Source organism: Equus przewalskii, chromosome 3 (assembly GCF_037783145.1).
Source record: "Equus przewalskii isolate Varuska chromosome 3, EquPr2, whole genome shotgun sequence".
Taxonomy (NCBI): Eukaryota; Metazoa; Chordata; class Mammalia; order Perissodactyla; family Equidae; genus Equus; species Equus przewalskii.
This window is the reverse complement of record NC_091833.1, coordinates 111,671,218-111,690,931: the sequence shown is the minus strand read 5'-3', so window position 1 is coordinate 111,690,931 and position 19,714 is coordinate 111,671,218. Positions and strand designations below refer to the sequence as shown.

Here is a 19,714-nt window from a genome sequence, read left to right as displayed (position 1 = left end):
TCAGGATACTCATTTCTCTCCTCTCATGCAGGGGGGTTAGCCACATCCTTTGTGTCTAGCTCCTGCTAACGCCCAGTCCTCAGGCATTCCTTTTAACCTCAGATAGCTTATCAATGTTACTCCAAAAGAAGACAGCTTCTTCCTGAGAATTCTCATTCTCTGTTAAGATAATAAATTATTCTTATTCCTTAAAAGAGGCTGAAGATTTCAACTCTTGTTAAACGTTTCTATTAATCTGAGTTTGATATTCACCCTTCAGGTATTTATTGGGAACTTCTGCTGAGTTTGGCATCATTTTGTTGCTAGGAGCAAAATAATACTGTGCAGAATCCAGCAAGAATTCTGCTCTCTCCATGCTGCTCTATGGTCTGTAGAATGTAGAATCTACATATTTAGTAGTGCAATTTACTGTTAATGTGTAATTACAAAAAGAGAAGACTGTGCAAGAAAACAATGCAGTCCTATGAAATCGCACCACATAAGGATCTGATGTAGACTGAGGATCAGGAAAGGCAGCCACAGGAAGTGAGGATGGAAGTTATTTTGAAGTCGTGGTACACTGCTAAAGGTTTAATGATGGGCTCTGTTGAAGGGGCTGGGCGTGGGGGAGTGAGGGGAACAAGCTCAGATGTGTAGCATTTGTCAGTTTCCATAGTGTAAATGTTTACTCTACGTCTGATTTCAGGCTATCACTAGCGTGTCTGAATGTAAAGTTGGAAGTGGAAAGATGAGAACAAGAACCACCGTTATATAGCATTTCTACCATACAGAAATGATATTAAGAGCATAGATACAGTGTGATATGGAATCTACCAAAAGCTCAACTCACAGAAATAGAAACTAGAATGATGGTTACCAGGGGCTGGGGGAGGAGGAAATGGGGAGACATTGGTTAATGGGTACAAACTTGCTGTTATAAGTTCTGGGGGTCCAATGTACAGCACAGTGATTATAATTAATAATACTATATAATATACTTGAAAGTTGCTAAGAGAGTAGATCTTAAATATTTTCACCACAAAAAAGAAATGGTAGTTATGTGATATGATGGTGGTACCAGCTAACGCTATGGTGGTAATCATTTTGCAACATACAAATGTATCAAATCAACACATACATCTTAAGCTTATGCAATGTTAATTATATCTCAATAAGGCTGGGGAAATAGAAGAGCATAGATAGTAGTAAAGTGTAGTATAATAATCAGGAAGTGATGAATTTTGAGTGCTACCTTTGTTTTAATTCAATTTATTCATGATTTTATGTAATTTTATTTTTAATAATAGCTCTATTTAACAACCAGCTTGTAACATTCCTGAAAATTTAACAGTCAGCCCTCGTGAGCCCATGAAAGCTAAATCCAGCGCAGCACTGAAGGTCAAGTGCATTTAACTAGGTATGGAAAGTACACAGGGGTAGCAGCATATGCAAAGGTCCTGTGATGAGGGGAAGCTTGGCAAGGTTGCTAAGGCTTTTCGCTTTTAATCCTAACAGCAAGTGAAGCCTCTGCAGGTTTACAAGCAGAAGTGTAATGATCTGACTGCACTTGGGAAAGGCCTGTTGTGGGAGGAGGGTGTTGTTCCTCTGTCACTGGGTGGTTTCGGTTGAATTTGGGTAAACACACAGGGAGAAGGATTCAAACTCTGGATGGGGACTAGACACCCTTTCAGTTCCTCTCAGCTCTGAACTTTCATGACAAACAAAGAAAGACTGGAGTTTTTGAGGACAGATAGAAGAGGAGAGAACTGATGAGTCAAGGGCCTAGATCTGGCGTCTTCAACATTATAAGCAGAGGGACCGGCTCCGTGGACAAGTGGTTAAGTTGGCGCGCTCCGCTGCGGCGGCCCAGGGTTCGGATCCTGGGCGCGGACATGGTACCTCTCATCAGGCCACGTTGAGACGGCGTCCCACATCCCACAACTAGAAGGACATGCAACTAAGATATACAACTGTGTACAGGGGGGGTTTGGGGAGATAAAGCAGAAAAGAAAAAAAAGATTGGCAACAGTTGTTAGCCCAGGTGCCAATCTTTAAAAAAAAAAACATTATAAGCAGATAAATAAATATGCCAGCAACTCGAGGCCGAAATTAAAAAAAAAAAACAAGCCTTATCTTGAAAATAAATAGCCACAGGAAGCAGAGAGAGACAGGTGTTTTCTCTCTCTCTTCCTCCTTCTTCATGGGTTCCTATTTTTGAGATGCCGCTTCCTCGAAGTGTCAGACAATTACATCTGCTAATATATTTTTGCCAACGTGATCCTAAAAAGGATAATGTGAACTATTTAATGCCACTCCCTCATGGCAGAAGTCAATAGAGCAGTAAAAGCTACAGCATCTCATGTTATGAAATTCCTTGTGCAAGAGATTTCAGAGAGCACAGTCCAAGACCAGGAAGACTGAGGAATGGCTTCACACAGGAGGGAAAGGAACCTGCCGGAGAGTCCCTTTGTGCTTACGGCCTTTGTAGCTATGGCACTGTCTTCCATGACCCGCTCTGCCCTCCCAGTTTTAGCCACAGCTTCCTAACTCCACACTGCCTCTCTGGGGGGGCCCCCTGCCAGCATCCCCTCTAATCTCCCCCACGGCAGGAGCCTTGAAGGCAGCCCAGACCTTGTGTCTGCCCATGGACCCTGTACCACAACCCTCCCCCTGGGCACCATACCCTTCAGGCTGTCGCTACCCTGGACACTCTTCACAACAGCCCACCTTCTCCCCTTCACTGTCCCCTCAGAGTAAGTCCCAGTCAGTCCTGGCTGGAGTTAACCTTAAGAAAAATGGCTTTGGAGACAGTCAGATTCCTGCTTCCCTGTGTATCAGTCACATGGCATTGGGTAAGCGAGGCAGCCTCTGGGCCTCAGTTCTCTTGAGTGAGGAGTAGAATACTCCCCATTTCTCTCCAGGTTAAGTGTTGAGGAAATGAGGATAGCAAAGTTCCCAGAACAATCAATGCATGATAACATATCACTTTCCATGATTATTACTTTTATCTGCTCCCTGGCCTGCCCTGCATCTGTGTGTTTTTGAAAGACCCATTGATTTACTCATTCGTTCTGTGCAGGCACCGTGTCATCCATGTTGTCTTGGTGGGCCCGTAATTCATAGGAGCTATTTACCTGATGCCTGTTATATTTTGTCCAAAGATGCTCTCATCACTTTTCAGAGAATATTAGCTTTGTGTTGCTGCGCAGTGAAGTGCTAGAGATCTACAGAGAATGAATAGCGATGTCTGTGGCCCCAGAGAGCTGACTTACCGTATGTCCACAATACATCGGTGCCTTTCTCCTAACTAGTTGGCTCTGGATGCATGTTGCTGATGCCCGAATCCTTCAAGTGCATTTTCAAAGTTAGTCTATGGCTTTTACTACTAGCCCATTAGGTAAACAGACTTTTTTCCCTTTTTATTAGGAGTGCTAATAGGGCAGGAGGCAGATTCCTCCTCACTCCGCTCTCCTACGCGCCTGCACTACAGCGGGTTTCTACAGGCATCGTCTCGTTTCCTCCTTACAACTGTGTGAAGAGATAGCCTGCACCTGGTTTTGTAATTGAATTAGCTAAAGGTTGGATAAATTAAGGAACTTGCCCCTAGTCCCTGGGCTTGCAGAGCCTGAACCTGCCAGACACCAGAGGCTGACCTCTCTGCTGCATGCAATGCTGTCAGTCTACCAGTAATCTCCCAGTTCCACCGCTCACTTATCACCTCTCAGAACATCAGAGCAGAAGCAATGGCACTGTACTGTCAGGTGAGGGAATCCTGACACCCTTCAGCTCAACCTCTCCCTTTCAGGCTCCCTTTCATGGGGGCCAATCTGTTGACAAATTGTCCTTTTCATAGTTGAGGGAAGCTTAACAAAAGAAAAGTTTAATAGACTCACCATTGAGGGCACAGCAATTTAGCAAGAAATATGGCTGAATGACTTGCAACTGTCTTCACCGTGCGTCTTCTAGATTCTGGCGCAAACCCAGCTGCCATAACAAACAGAACGACCAGATTTGCTTCACTGTCGAATGTTTTGTGTCAGGGCTGCTTCAGAAAGCTCATCCTTTTCTGGCTCCCCATAAGAATCTTGGTCTAGTCCACAGGTGCCGTGGTCAAGGAGAATCAAATCAGGCAGAAATCCCTGCCAGCTACTCACAGGGACACAAGTTGCTAGCAGGACGTTGGAGTCTGCTGGCTCTGGGACGAAGCAGGTGAGCGGAGCCAAGGTGGGGCCACAAGCCAGACTCACACCTGTTGTTGACATCAAACAGTTGTGTGTTCCTGTGGTGTTCATTCCTTATGTTCATAAAGGCTAAGCTCAGGGAACTCAAGTCTCCCTCCAGTCCCTACACGAGGAATCTCCCTTCCTAGAGTGAAGGCAGCAAAGGTACCATTTGTTTTCTTTTTTCCTTTGTTGGCATTCTATACAAGATCCGAATGCTGATCCTTTGTTACGTACATTGTAAGTATCTTTTCCCAGAATGAGGCTTCCTTTCTCACTGTTCTCATGGAATCTTTTTTTACTTTTTATTTTTGCTGAGGAAGATATTCGCCATGAGCTAACATCTGTTGCCAGTCTTCTTCTTTTTTTTGTATGTGAGCTGCTGCCACACCATGGCCACTGACAGAAGAGTGGCATAGGTCCATGCCCGGGAACTGAACCCAGGCTGCAGAAGTGGAGTACACCGAACTTAACCACTAGGCCACTGGGGCTGGCCCTCATGCGATCTTTTGATGAGCAGAAATTCATCTTCCATTTCATATTGATTGGTGGTAGTTTCCTGGAACATTGCTTTACACAGGGGCCTGAGATTGGGCAGGCTTGGTATGAAAGAGCACCGTGATCTATTAAGGATGTCTGTACACCACGAGGGCTCCCAGGACTGTCATTTTATAGCCTTGGAATAAGCTAGCTAAATAGTCAAATGGATTTCAGTTCACGTTTCTACCAATGCACCCATTGGACGGATCTCTGGGGACAGGTGAATGGAAGGATAGAAATTCATGAAAGGAGCAGGGATAGCACTGACTATCAGTAATAGTAGAAACACATGCCTTCTCTGTCTTTTTCAAAGAGACAGGTAGATTTCACCTTCTTCAAGGAGGTGATGTAAGCTCTGGATCTGAAGGGTGAATAAGAGTTTACCAAGTAGAATAAAAAACATCTCAAGAAATGTAACTGGGGAGTGGGATGAACAGAATGGTGTGTTCAGGGAAGCCTAAGAAGTTTGGTGGTTCTGGGTCATCACAGGTGTGGCAGATGATGGTGAGAGATGAGGTTGGAAAGTTTGTTGGGGTCCATGTCATCATGGTCACACTCTCTGTGTGTTAAGAAGTTGAGACTTTATTCTGGAGGTCGTGGTCCTGTCTTTCAATTAGCCTCAGGGCCGAAATATACAAGATAATAAAATAAGGCTTGAGAGAAAGAAGAATAATAGGAACATGAGGCTAGGAAATTCTTAGAAATTATTAGGTGCTAAGATAGAAGCATTGGCTAGGTCTTACATCAAGGAATTGGGCTCAAGCTTCATGTTTGGTTTTAGCAAAAGCTTCTATCTGAGGATAGAAAGGAAGCCATGGGGCAGAAAGCATGAGACTTAGTGTTGGAAAAGTTGAGGATAATGAGAGTAAAGGGTAATTAATAGGGTTTCGGGCCCAAGGGTTGGGGTAGCAACCCAGTGATCAATCTTGGAGTACAGGGAGAGAGAAAGAGACTGGGGTTTGGGACCAGTACTCAGCCACTACGTGGGCAGTTGGCCTTGAGGATGACAAGGAAACTCCATTTCCATAACCGAGGCAGAAGGTCAGATGTGACCAGAACAAAGCTGACCTGACACTCAGAACTTTCAGCTAATGTGTGGCCTGCAGCCTTGGCAGAGTGAGGGGGCACAGGCTGAACCACTTCAGAGCCTGGGTTGAAATCCCCGCCGGGCCCTCTGTGTCTATGGGATCTCGAACAAAGCTGGCTCCTCCATGAGACGCTAAGCAGCACTGACATGTCAAATGGGATTAGCGCAGAGCCTGGTGAGCAAAGAAGGCAGAACAGTCCTAGCTGCTGGGCGGGAGGGAACTCAGGGCCGTCTGTCAGCTCTGCCTGCTTCCTGCCCTCTGCCCCATCCTCCTCCCCACAGCCAGGACTCTTAGAATTGAACAGGAGCGAGGGATTTAAGCAGTTCCAGAACCACTCCCAGACTCACCAGTCTTGTGAGTCAGACTCTGTGCTCCAGTTTTGATTGATCTAGTGTCTGCTCCACATCCTCAGCCCGCGTCTCAGTTCCTATAGGAAAGGCTCAGGTACTGGGGACTCTCTGAGTGCCTATTTCCTCATCTGCAAAGAAAGTGAAGAATCCCAACCTCACGGAGTTGATATGAGGCTTTCTTAAGCCTATTGGTGAAATGTACATACTAATACACACTAACCATCTTTGCTAAGTGCTTCACAAATGCGATGGTTGATGTGACGGCGATGAAGGTGATCACAGTGTATGATGACCTCTTGCAGTCTCTGAGTCACACCTTGGTAGTTTTACTGGCCCACTTGCTCCAGAGAGAGAAGAGTAGGTGTGTGGGTTTGTGCAGGAGCAAGGCGCATGTGAATGGTAGAGCATTAGGCAGAACAGGAAGAGAAATCCAGCTGGAGAAAGAGAAAGTAGCCAAGTTAAGTAGATTCTAATTTTACTATTCAACGGACTCTTAGTGGCTTCAAGAGAAAGGTAATTATACAATTATTATGCAAATATAGTAAGCAAGTGAAGGGTATGCAAATAAAGGAAGTTTTAGAGAGACTTGGGCAAATTGAGTGACCCATGGGATTAATTCCATTTCCTGACATGTAAGACGGTCCGTGTTTTGGGCAGGGGGAACGGAAACCTTCCCTTTGCTCTTCTGCAGAGCGAGCTGTGTTTCTCTTTCTCTTTGTTTCTGTGGAGATCTTCAATGTTTCACATGCAGAGTTTTAGTGTAATTTTCTGTCTTGCCCACAGGTCAATGTGCGTTTTGGAGGGGAGGACTATGAGTCTATTTTACCTTTGTTACCTGGCACAAGATGGGCAATGTGGATCTTTGTGTTTGAGAAGAACAAAAATTGACTATAGTGAAACCTCTGTGACACAGGATTTATGAACAGCTCTCAAAGGACACACATGAACAGGTAGTTTCTTAGCAAAGGGGTAAACAGAACAGAGTCAAACCAACTGAGATAGTGTGTAGCAAGGGGCAATACGCAATACATCATCCATAGCATTGGTTGGGTGAATAAGAAAGACTTCTAACCGACAACATATGGACAGAGGGATAGAAGCAGGAGTGGAAGAGATCCCTCAAGGGCGAATGGAGGCTGCCAGAGAGACAAGACTGCCGAAGGGTAACTTACTGAGCCACTTTTTTTAAAACTGCCTTTGAAAAGAAGCTTGACTGAAAGAAAAGAATTTATGCAATTAGAATGTATTTTTCTTTTGTGTTCTTATCTGCTTCTCTCACAAGCTATTTTTGGTAAGTTTGCATTAACTTTCTAACAAAATGCCAATTAAAGCAACTTTTAATAGGCTGTGTTTAAAAGACCAAATCCAAAGAGGAAAGTGTGTTAGATCAGCACGTCAGTGTGGGAAGCAGATTCTTAATCCCATTTGGATAATAACTGAAATTCTCTGTTGTTTTCACCTGGGATGGCAACATATTAAATGGAATAGCAAACTCTCCAAGTGGTGGTAAAGAATACACGCATCCAGTGCTGGGATGCTTTCTTCCTTTTGTTTTTCCTTGTTTTTCCCACCAGTTCCTCTCTTAACAGAAACCTGTTTTCCAGATAGTGTCAAATGACACCCCGGCATTCATGTTTATGCTACGCACTGACAATACACTCAAGTCTCTGTTGACAGCCAGAATGTGTTACATGACATCAGCAGTCACCTATTTCTGGGAAGATAAATTAAACCACACTGCAGTATTTATGTTTGGATTGCAGGTGTTCTGGGCAGAGTTCCAGTTACGTTCAGGACTCTTGTTGGAAAACAAGTTCAAAGTACAATCAAAGATTTAACTTGATTCTACATGCACCTTTCCGGATTGGCCGGATTCTGACTTCTCTTTTATATCTCTACAACTTGGTGCATTCTGTTCTTTCTGCATCCTGCTCCTCCTGCCTTCCTTGATGGTTTAATTGCTATCCATCCAGAGTCTCCTTCAGGTGTCACCCCTTCAAGTCGCCACAGAACCTGTGCTAACCTCGTTCATAGTGTTTATCGGACTGAGGTGTCATTATAGTCACTCATCAATCTCTCCGTAATAAGCTAACTGAGGGCAGGTCTTTACTTTATTGACTATGATATCCCTACTAATAGAGGGACTGACTAAGGTCATAAGTGCCCAGTGTATGCTTGTCAAATAAAGAAAGTTTAAAAATAAGAATAGAGAGATAGATGGATAGACAACCGCACATATTGTTCATAGATAGACATGGATGATAGATGACGGGCGGATATGGATAGGACAATGGATAGAGGGATAGACAGGCAGATGGACACATAAGTGGATAAGGGAGGTGGAGCTAAGAGGAAGAATGATGCAAGGATGCAAGCCAATGTTGCTCTCCTATCTCATTGCTTTCATTCTTCATGACATTTCCATTCAATCCTTTGGAAAATTCTAAAGGTTCAACCATCTTATTTATGTTGAAGTAGTTGGTTTCCTTCTCTATTCCTTGCCTGGAAAGGTAGAAGGTAAACCAATTTTTTATTGTAGTTGAATTTAATCAGCATTCAATTTTGCCAAGTCACCTACAAATGATTTAGTTTCCTTTTGAACTAGTATAAGAAAACAAAATGTTTCGCCAATTAAATCTGATAAGACAAGTATTAAATGTTCAGGAGTTAGGAGTCCACTGGTTCTGCAGATAAGGAAACTAAGATGAGCAGCATCAGTAGGGATCATCTTTAGTCTTAGAAGGGCTGGAAGGGGTGGCTGCCCCCAGCTCTGATGTCTTTTCTGCTAAATAAAATCAAACTGATGGATAAAAGATGTTGTCGAGAAGAGATTCTCTGACACCCTGCTCCTGGCTTATATACTGTGTGATTAATGTGAAGAACGCATTACTCCTATGTCTGACTTCTATGGAGAAATCTGGGGTAGCCACGTTTGATAGGAGAAATCTCTAGTCGGCAAAGTTGAATATAATGCCCTAAGCCAGAAGGATGTCCTGTTTTCTTTAGGAGTGAAATGTGGGGTTTTGATGGAGGGCTGATATAGAACATCTGGCCCTTCTCTCATGGTGGCTACACTGATAATCAGATATTAAATTCAGAGTTGGGTAACGAAATAAATCCTGGGATGAGAGAGTGGTACCTGACGTTAGCACAGTTTAACACTCACTGGGTGTGGCACCTCGGGATGTCAATCTTAGCCCGTGGAAATTGAAGAATGAGGACTAAAATCCTTACTGAATTTCCTTCTGAGTAATTATATGGATGTTTATAAGCATCCTGTAAAGGAAACTATATATTTTGTCTTATCTTAAAAACTCTGAATTTGACTTTAAGACCAATTATTATTATTTTTATTTTGGTCCAATATCATCAAGACTGGACTGAGGAATGCAGGATCCACATTCTTCTAGGTCACCTCCTGTGTCTCAATTGACCGATGTTCCTTCACTTTCTCTCCCAGCTCCCAAACTCAGGTTTTCAGGACGTGTTACAGAGAAATTATTAGTTCATCCACTACAAACAGTTTGTTAGGAGTTGCTGGGAATTGTCCATAAACACTTGATTAAATAACTTGGCTGTAAATATTTATATTAGTGTATGGAAATATTAAAAAAGGACTATAAAATAACAATGAAAACAATCTCAGGTGTCCCTTTCTTAACTGTGTAACCATCACTAAGTTATCTGAACTCTCCTGGTCTCAGGTTCCACTTCTGTGAGAGCAATCAAGATGCGCCTGACTGCATGAGTTTTGGAAAGAGTCAAAGAGATAATCCAAGGGAAGCATGCACAGGAATGCCTAACACAAAGGAAATGCTCAGAAGAGGTCTGCTCTTAGTAAAATACAATTGTCTGGAATGCACCTTACCTGTCCCAGGATTGGTGACAGCTATGCCCTTACTAGTTTAGAGTTTCTTTGGTTTCCTGTATCTCACCTAGTCGAATATACTTGAAAAAACATTCTGAAAATCATCAGTGCTCATGTTATTCATAGAAAAGGAAGACATCTGAGACAGGAAATCTGAGTCTTGTATCATGTATTTCGTATTGTGTCCTCCTCCAACCCTTTGATTGTTGGAGGGTCAAACCCAAATTAGTCAGCGTGGCGAACAAGACCATCCCCAGTCTACTTTCTCCAGCTTCAATTCTCCCTACTTCTCTACAGGAATGTTTCTGTTAAGAAGATTGCTCCTCCAATATTCCTGGTTACCTGCTCACTTACTCCTTGATCCAAGGAGCCTTCGGCCAGAGTGATCTTTATAAAACAGAAGGCCCATATGTTGCCCCGTTGAGTCAGATGGGAGGCTGTTGGAAAGTCTTGAGCAGAAGAAAATTCAGAGCCTTTGCGATGGTCCACAAAACTCTGTAGAACCTGGCCCCAGCTACCTGTTGGGTTTCACCTCCCACCTCTCTACTTTTCACTTGTTCCACTCCAGCCATACTGGCCTCCTTACTTTCCTCAAACTCGATAAGAATCCACTCCCCTAGGGCCTTTGGATTTTCTGTTCCTTCTTCCTGGAAATGCCTCATCTCCAGGTTTCCCCATGACTCCCTCCTCTTCTTCCTTTCGGTGTCTGGCGAAACGTCACCTTCTCAGAGAGGCTGTTTCCTTCACACGCCATATAAGATAGCAGCACCTCCTTTGTCCCTTTCTATTCCTTTATATTATTTTTTTTCATAGCAAATATCACCACTGGACAAGTCTATCTTTATTTTTGAACGTATTTATTCTATAAGGTACATGAAAGCATGGAATTTGTCTTTTTCGATCTTCATTACCCAGAACAGTGCATCGGGCCCTATTGACCATAGTACCTCAGAACGGCTGGGGCCCCCTCCTGCCTCTATGGTGTTGCCCATCCTTCCCTCTTGCCTAGAGTTCCCTGCCTTTGTTTGTAAATTTCGCCCAGCTTTCTGCAGCCAACTCAAATCTACTATCTCTTTGAGTACTTTAACGAACATCCTAACCTACAGTCTCCTGCTGCCCTGAATTACTGGTGAGATGCAAAATTTTGCCCGTCAGTGGTCACCTGTGACTTCCTATGTGCTGAGTAGTGCACAGGGTTAAGTGAATATGTTATGGAGTCAGACTGTCTGAGATCAAATCCTGGCCCAGCCATCGATGAGTTGGGTGACCTTGTGTAAGCTACTTAGCCCACCTGTGTGTCATCCCCTGACCTGTTGAAAAAGACAATGTCAGCGCCCTTCTCTTGAGTTTACTGCAAGGATTAATGAGTTATATTCACCAAACCACCATGCCTGGCACATAGTAAGCACTCAGTCAATGTTTGCACTTATCTTTGTCACCTAAATAAGCTGTGCCCCCAGTTCGATCAAAGGCCCTGTTCTTTGTACTTCTCATAACATATGGCAGAGGCTTCCACGCGGCTGGTGCTCAATAACTCTGCTGACTTTTGGTAAAATTATTTCCTAAAAGAAATGTCAGAAGAAATGTTTAGAAAAATTATGCCAAAGCAGTTATTTCGGTAAAGCTGTCTGGGGCCTCAGAAAGGGTAAAGGAGAAGCTACAAGGAAGTTCCCTTGCACGCTCATTCAGAAAACATTTCCTAAGCATTTACTATGGGCCACTGCTCTAAGGATGCAGCCTTGAAAAGGACATGCCGCTTTTTCTTAAGGGGTCTGTGTGGACAGACCTGTGAACCGATAGCTGTGACACATGCAAGAGGGGCTGAAAGGGACGTGTGTGCAAAGCGTAGTGTCGCAGGGGTCACTTACAGATGGGGAGGGACCGGATAGTTACTCTTTCAGGCTGACTCAGGTAGCCTACATTTCTATTTCTGTGTGCTGCATGAGTGATTTTGAAAACGAGAATGGTGTTAAAATGGAAAATGGAATAAAGTCCCTGGGGAACAGGAGCAGAAGTGGTTTGGGGAGAATATACCGAAACTGTAAAACAAGAAGCACAGATCGAACAAAAGTTGTTGATTTCTTTAGGTTTCACTATAATCGAAAGCATTGTCCAGAGGACAACACATTGAATAAGACAGAGGATGTCCCCCCTTATTGTCCTAGCATGGCACTAATGAAGAAAAGGGCTTCCCTGCTCGTTGCTCTCTTACTGCAAGAATGGAAAGATGGCGTCAAACTGTAGGGGGCTGGCCAGGCCACGCAGAGCAGAGCCCGTTCCCACCTCCAGGTCCTTGGTCGTGACGAGCCTCCCACCTGTCTGCTCCTGCCCATCGTGCAGATTTCCATCTCCTCTGGCAATGTCTTTCAAAGAGAAAAGCAAAATTAAAATGATTTTCTGATAAATGTGGGCTTAAAATGTAATTCTAACCAATGTTTTTAGGATATAAAGGAAAAAGCTGACACCTTAGACTTGTGAATTTAGCAGATCGCAATTGCAGTTTTCTATTTACTATTGTCCATGTGTGGCTGTTGTGCCCACCGTGAGCTTAAATTGATACAAGACCAATATATAAAAATCAACTGTGTTTCTCTACGGCAGCAATGAACAATTTGATAACAAAATTAAGAAAACAATTCCATTCAGAGTAGCACCAAAAAATTTAAAATACTTAGGAATAAATTTAACAAAAGAAATGAAAGACTTGTAAAACGATATAACATTGTTGAAAGAAATTAAAGATCTAAATAAATGGAAGGATATTTTATGTTCAGGTATCAGAAGACTCGATATTGTTAAGATGGTGGTACTCCCACGGTTGATCTACAGATTTAATACAATTCCTATCAAAATCTCAGCAGACTTCCTTTGCAGAAATTGACCAGCGGATAATGAACTCTATACAGAAATGCAAGGGACCCAAAGCAGCCAAAACAATCCTGAAAAAGAGCAACAAAGTTGGAGAACTCACATGTTTTGATTTCAAAACTTACTAAAACCTATAGTCATGAAGACAGCGGGGCACTGGCATAAGAATGGACATATAGAACAATGGCATAGAATCAGGAGTACAAAATAAACCTTTACATTTATCGTCAATTGAATTTTTTTCTCTTTTGAGGAAGATTATCCCTGAGCTAACATCTGCTGCCAATCCTCCTCTTTTTGCCGAGGAAGACTGGCCCTGAGCTAACATCTGTGCCCATCTTCCTCTATTTTACTTGTGGGACATCTGCCACAGCATGGCTTGATAAGCTGTACATAGGTCCGTGCCTGGGATCTGGACCCTCGAACCCTGGGCTGCCAAAATGGAGCATGCAAACTTAACCCCTGCGCCACCAGGCCAGCCCCTATCATCAACTGATTTTGGACAAGACAATTCAATGAAGAAAGAATAATCTTTTCAACAAATGTTCTGGGACAGCTGGATACACATGCGAAAAAGATTGAAGTTGGATTCTCTAACTTATACTATATATAAAAAATTAACTCAAAATATATTAGACCTAAATATAACAGCCAAAACTATAAAACTCTTGGAGAACAAAAGAGTAAATTTTTGTGACCATGGGTTAGACAATTGTTTCTTAGATATGACATCAAATACACATACAACAAATAAATAAATAAATTGGACTTCATCAAAATTAGAAGCGTTTGTTGTTCAAAAGACACCAGCAAGAATGTAAACAAACCACAAAATGGGAGAAAAAATTTGCAAATACTATGTCTGATAAGGGATTTGTATCCAGAACACATAAAAAACTCTTATAACTCATCTGTCACTTCCATCTTAGGTTTTCAAGTTATGGTCCTAAGCCCCTTTCCTACATCCGTCTTAAAATATCATGTCCAGAAGTTCAGGAATAAGATGAGATTATTCCAAGCCACGCTCATTTAGGCACCTTGAAAATAGGTTTTTACTTACTTTTCCTAACCAGCCTTTAAAGTTAGGCAACATTTTACAAATTGAACTCAGAGAGGCTAAGCTCTTGTCCAAGGTCACACAGCTGTGAAGTAACAGACCCAGGATTTGAAACCATGTCTGGTTTTATTTGTCATTCCTGACCTGAATTAATTAATAGACTAGAAATCCTCCATTCCTTCAACATTGTAGACAAACAAGGATTCGCTACATGAGCTGGAAGGAGTCTACGGAGGAGCTAAACTTCTCCAAGCAGCTGGAGGTTGTTAATCTCAGCGATGGACGTTAGTCTGAGGCCAGGCTTATTTGTTATAATTAGAAGTCCTTAAAATTTCAGAAGGGCTCCTTGTGTGCTGAGCTGGCTGCTCTTTCTCAAAAGTGAAAAGCAAACCTTTCATTTCATTTTACTTTATTCTGTTTTTCTTACTACAGTGAGGTAGTGTCTGGGTGAGAACATTCCTTCACTTCTCCTTCCTTCTCCCAGAGCACCCTTTTCACAAAAGCCTTTTAACTCTGGCATTTTTCAAAAACTTGGCAGTCATTTCGAGTAGAGCATAAAATTAGCCTTTTAGGCTGAATGATATTTTTTTCCAAAAACTTCTGGAGCGATTGCACTATTTGGCGGTGAGTTGAGAACAGGGAACGTGTACCCGCCCTCGATTTGGAGGCGCATCCCCTCAGCCTGCTGGTCCCCTCCGCCTACCGGTCCTGGGCGCGCAGGGGGAGCCAGCGGCCCTTGCAGACTCCAGGCTGCTGGCCGTTGAAGTCATAAAGCAGGCATTGTTTGACAGGGTGGCTGGAAGCAGGGCTGTCTCAAGTCGAGCTATGACAACCGACAAGACTGTGGAAAACAGTCAACAAATTGCAACCGTCCTCCAGAGACTTCCTGAATTCCCTCGGAGGTGAGTCACTCCCTCCTCCCAACAAAGGAGAGGGGGACCCAAGGAGTGCTGGCCTGGGAGCCGACTTCTGGTTCTCATTTTGACTTTCTAAATGAAAAGTGGGGAACTGAGGGCTTAGTGGAGAACCGTGGAGGCGGGTCTGAGCAGCGACGTCTCACTTCTCCTGCGGGAAGTGGGAGTAAATCGACTCGCTGAGCGCTCTGAGGGCCAAGCTCTCCTACGGCAACTCAGCACGCCTCGTCTTCACTCGTAATCCCCCTGTGGTGGCTAACCACAGCCGCCTATGTATAACATTTGGCTGTTTTATATGTAAAATTTGAATATTGAATATATACATGTATGTATATATTAAAATATTTTATATATAAAAAAGTCCAGTCCTCTTGGTTGGTAATAACTCTTCATGGTAACTAATTGTAACCACATTATATATATATATATATATATATATATATATATATGTATGTATATAGATTTCATATATATAAAATATTTGAATATATGCATATGTTTGTATATATAGTATGTTATATAAATATCTATATAAGTAATACATGTATTCAAATATTTTATATATAAAAAGGTCAAATATTAGAAAACAGACGTGGAATTTGAACCCAGACCTGTCTCATTCCACGCCTTTGCCACTCTGTCTCATAGTCTCACCATAGAATAGAAGAAATATTTTCATCCATGATTCCATTAGACTTCTTGGTATATCATCGAGTTAAAAAAAATTCATGTTTTAATGAGGGATTTTTTTTCTTTTTCTTGCTGACCTTCCTGACCATTAATAAGAGGAAGGGAACATCTCGTCTACTTAGTGCCATTGCTTGACTCCATTTATTTATTCATTCAACAAGTATGTACTGAGCAAACAGGGTAATTTCATAGGGCCCGTGGCTGTAGTGTGATGATGTGAACAAGGCCCCTCCCCCAGGCATCCTGGCTTCTGGTGAGAGGGAACCAATAACGCACAAATGCTTCTACAATACAAGGGCAGCTAGCGCTAAGTGCTTTGAAGGAAAATAAAGCAGAGGATGGGGCACTGGGAAACCAAGAGTATGTCTACTTAGGTTAGGAGTCAGGGGTCATGAGGGTCATGAGGGGTTCCTCGAGGCAGTACCATTTGAGCAAAGCCCTGAATGAAATGAAAGTGCATACTACACAGATCTGAGAGAATATTCCTGGCAGAGAGGTCCATTAATATCAAGTAAGTGCATTTTCCTGTAAGGGAAGATGATTATTTTAAGCTTCGATGTGTTTTTAAGGGCTTTCGGAATCTGTGTTCAGTGGATGACGCTCTAAATGCATGCGAGTACCATGATTGCAAGATCACTCCACAGCTTCTCTACAGTTACAGCGTAGCGGTGACCCGCATAACTGAGCTTAACCTGACGACTGGGAGAAATCCCTGTAACACTGTTATTCTAGAGTGGGCGTGCCTTTTCTGTAAAGAGCTGTAAAATAAATACTTTAGGCTTTATAGCCCAGAGGATCTCTTTCACAACTACCCAACTTTGCCATTGCAACCTGAAAGCAGCCATGATAAAAGAGTTTGTTTGTGGTCCAATATAAACTTTTTTCTCGAAACAGGCTGCAGGCTGGATTTGGCCTGTGGGCCTGGTTTGTCGACTCCTCTTCAAGAGTAAATCCTTCAGGGGTCGTTTGAAGTCTGGGTGGATGTCTGCCCTCACGTGAACTATAGCCAACTGTGAGGGTTTTTGGTTTCTTTCTGTCTTCTCATCGTTCTTCCATTTCTACCATCATATCCTGCTTCCTGCATCAGCATCTCTGAGACCTCCTAATTTGGTGCTTCATCTGTGCTGTGGGCTGGTCAATCCATAATCAACCGTTTGGAATCCTTTCTAACCGAAGAGTGAATAGGTTCTAAGTCAGGAAAAAGTGCATAAAAGGGCAAAAGGAAGATGTAAGTCAGTCCTGTGGATAATTTGCCTATGCTTCAGAGCATGAACTTTCTGAAGGGTATTCCTGAGGCTCTGGGGTCTTAATTTGCTTTTTCCTGTGTTCTCAGCTCTCCTGGGGAGCTCAGGATTCTGAGTAAGATAAATGAGATGGAATTATGGAAGGAAAACCCAAAAAATTGGATCTTATTAGAAAGCCTTAAAATAACTATTATGCTTTGTTTTTCTACACAGATTACCTTCTTGAGAACAAAACAAATGTCTACAACAAGTGAGTTACTACTGCGAATTTATTGACTTTCCAGTATGTGGAGTCCTTTCTTCCATACTTTAGTGCCATAATTTAATACAATTGAGAATTGGTGTGATAATGAAGTTTGGGATAGCAGGATCCTGGGTAGCATGTCTCACTGGCCTTTGATGTCACATAGGGCTGTAACTGGGCTGTCACACTGAACAACCCCACAGGGTACCGTTCACAACCCATTTGAACAAACATGGTAGCCCTGGAAGGAATGGTGATGGAAACCCAAACTGACCAGTCCTGTGACCTTTGGCAAAGAATGCCAGCTCTGAGTCAGTCTCATTATCCATAATGTGAAGAAGGCAGCATTTACCTCATAGGGATTTGGGGAAAATTAAATGAATTAAGTATGTGAGAATGCCTTAGCACTGTGCCTGGCACTTAGTAGGCGCTCAGAACATGGTTATTTTCCTTCCACTGGATGAACAGACAAATGAAGGCATGCAAAGCGATAAATTATATCAAAGAAATTATTTTCAGAAAATTTTAAATCATAGAAAACTGGGGAAAAATAGATTTGAAATCCTTTGTACTACAAAGCTAGACACAATAGAGTTTTCTTATTTACTTCAGTCACCTACAGAGTTTTGTTTTCTACCACCCTCTGAGACTTTCTGTCCTCCTTTCCAGAAAAAGTCTTCATCCTTAAGCAGTCTTACTCACTGACGCTGGGCTGTAATCGCTTTGCTTGATGCGGGCTACTGCATGATGCGATTGTCCTTACATGAGGACACTAAAGCTGAGAGAGGGGAGCTGCTGGCCAACCATCAGCCAGCCACGTGTGACAGCGCTAGGACTTGAGCTCTGCATGAGATTCCAAACTCTGTGCGTGTGTTCTATGTGTGTGTGTCACCCATGGTGCTATAAAAGAAAATAACCTGGAGAATAGGGAAAGTAAGACAGATGTTTCTGAGTCTAGAGAATCATTTTTTTGACACTGGGTTTTATAAAATCCTAGGTTTCAAAAAAATATTTATGAGGGTTCTCTGGGAAATTTTGCTCTCAGAGTAAGCTTGAGGTACATTTGGTAAATTCCTGAGCTTATTAAAAAAAAGTCCATTTAGACTACGATTTCTGAATCTAGTTCTCATTACGTCTCTAAAATACACTTCATCCTTGCTGCGCGTCATGGGTTGGTCCCCTGGTCCAATCAGAAGCCAAGGAGGAATGCAAACAGTAGGGCTTTCTTCCTTATCGAAGTCCTCACTTTCGATTCCGTCACAGCAAAAAGTAGACAAATTCCCAGTGTAGGAAAAATTTTGCTGTGTTGCTCACACAGTTTAATCGGACCATATCATCGTTATTTCATTTCCATTCTTTATATCAGTGGTGTTCCTTAAAATAGAAAATTGTAAATTCCAAGCTATAAAATCTATAGTTTTCTGCCATTTCTTTCAGTGGGCAATTAATAACAGCACTAAGTAAATCTCCAACATATGGTTGAATTCAACCCGTACTGTTGACAAATTGAAAGTATAATCTTCTTGGCAGATTAAAAAAAAGTCAACTTTCATCATGTAGTTACATTGCTTCCTCCTGAAAGGGGTAGGATAGGGACCTGAGTCCAGGGTTTTGAGTCAGCACTATTTTGAACACTATGCTAAGCCGGTGGGGCAGAGACAGAAGCAAATAATACCTCGAAGGGCTTATAGTCTAGAAGGGGAGGCAGACATTAATACCCTAATGCAATACCTTATTAGAAATACAGATGTAGTTGGTCGAGGGATAGAAATGATAAAAGAAGGGATGTATAAATTCTGTCTAGAAGATTCATTGAAGGTTTTGCTAAGAAAAGGATGCCTTAGCAAGGTTTTGAGTAATCTGTAGGAATTTTCCAGTTGCATAAGGCCATGGAGAGGGAGTTCAAGCAAAGAGGACAAGAGGTGTGAAAATACGTGGACTTGAATTGGGTGATGTGTGAGGAAAGGTGAAAGGAATTGAGCAGTGCTGCGGTTTAAAGTGCAAGCAGTGGAAAGCTGGGATGACGGATGCTAAAGAGGAGATGGGATGGGGAGAAATGAGCTAATGAATATGGAGGTGAGACAGAACCAGACACTATAAGACACTCAAATACCTAAGACTTACATTAAAACTTGGCTTACGCTAGTTCATTACTTCAGAGTGATTTAGCTAAATAACCCATTATAAAATCTGAAAACATTTTTAATTAATTTCAAAAGGCACTGTGAATGCATTCCCATATTCCCTATCCAAATATTAATGCCCACTCATTGTTGTTTAAGTCCCAGAAGAAATACAGATACTTTAAATCCTGGACTGCCAAAGTTAGCATTCTTTCCTAGAAGAAGAGGAAAAAAAAGTAAAAATGACTCACCACTATTAAATCCTACCTCTAATTAATATTAGGAGCAGATTTAAATTAATATCCAGAAATAAGCCAACAGCTCAAAGAAATGAATACAAATGTTAGGCAATGATTATATTTTCCGGCAAATATCACTAACGCTTTCTAAACACATCTGCTTCAGCCTAGAGTTGATGAAGCAAGAAGTGACTCCTGTAGTTACTTAGGAAGGGGACTGGGTAAAGATAGTTAAATTCTGGGGACTTTGTTTCAAAATCTGTCCTTGAGGCTCCCAGAAGGAAGCTAGA

At 42.3% G+C, this 19,714-nt stretch overlaps 2 long non-coding RNA genes across 4 annotated transcripts in view; both read left to right on the top strand.

Annotated features, from left to right (window-relative positions):
- Positions 1–372: 372 nt before the first annotated feature.
- LOC139082382 (uncharacterized) lies at positions 373–10,197 on the top strand. Of its 2 annotated transcripts, none has more exons than XR_011538312.1 (4): positions 373–525; positions 1,287–1,396; positions 6,961–7,127; positions 9,882–10,197. It is a non-coding gene; the product is annotated as an uncharacterized lncRNA (long non-coding RNA). The 2 variants fall into 2 exon arrangements; XR_011538311.1 differs by lacking the exon at positions 9,882–10,197 and adding an exon at positions 7,941–8,990.
- Positions 10,198–14,667: 4,470 nt separating this feature from the next.
- The window catches only part of LOC139082381 (uncharacterized), an 84,656-nt gene continuing 79,609 nt past the window's right edge, over positions 14,668–19,714 (top strand). The window contains exons 1-2 of one of the 2 annotated variants that reach the window (XR_011538309.1): positions 14,668–14,872; positions 17,032–17,068. This is a non-coding gene — a long non-coding RNA (uncharacterized lncRNA). The remainder of the gene's footprint in view (positions 14,873–17,031; positions 17,069–19,714) is intronic. The other variant, XR_011538310.1, reaches the window with a different exon arrangement.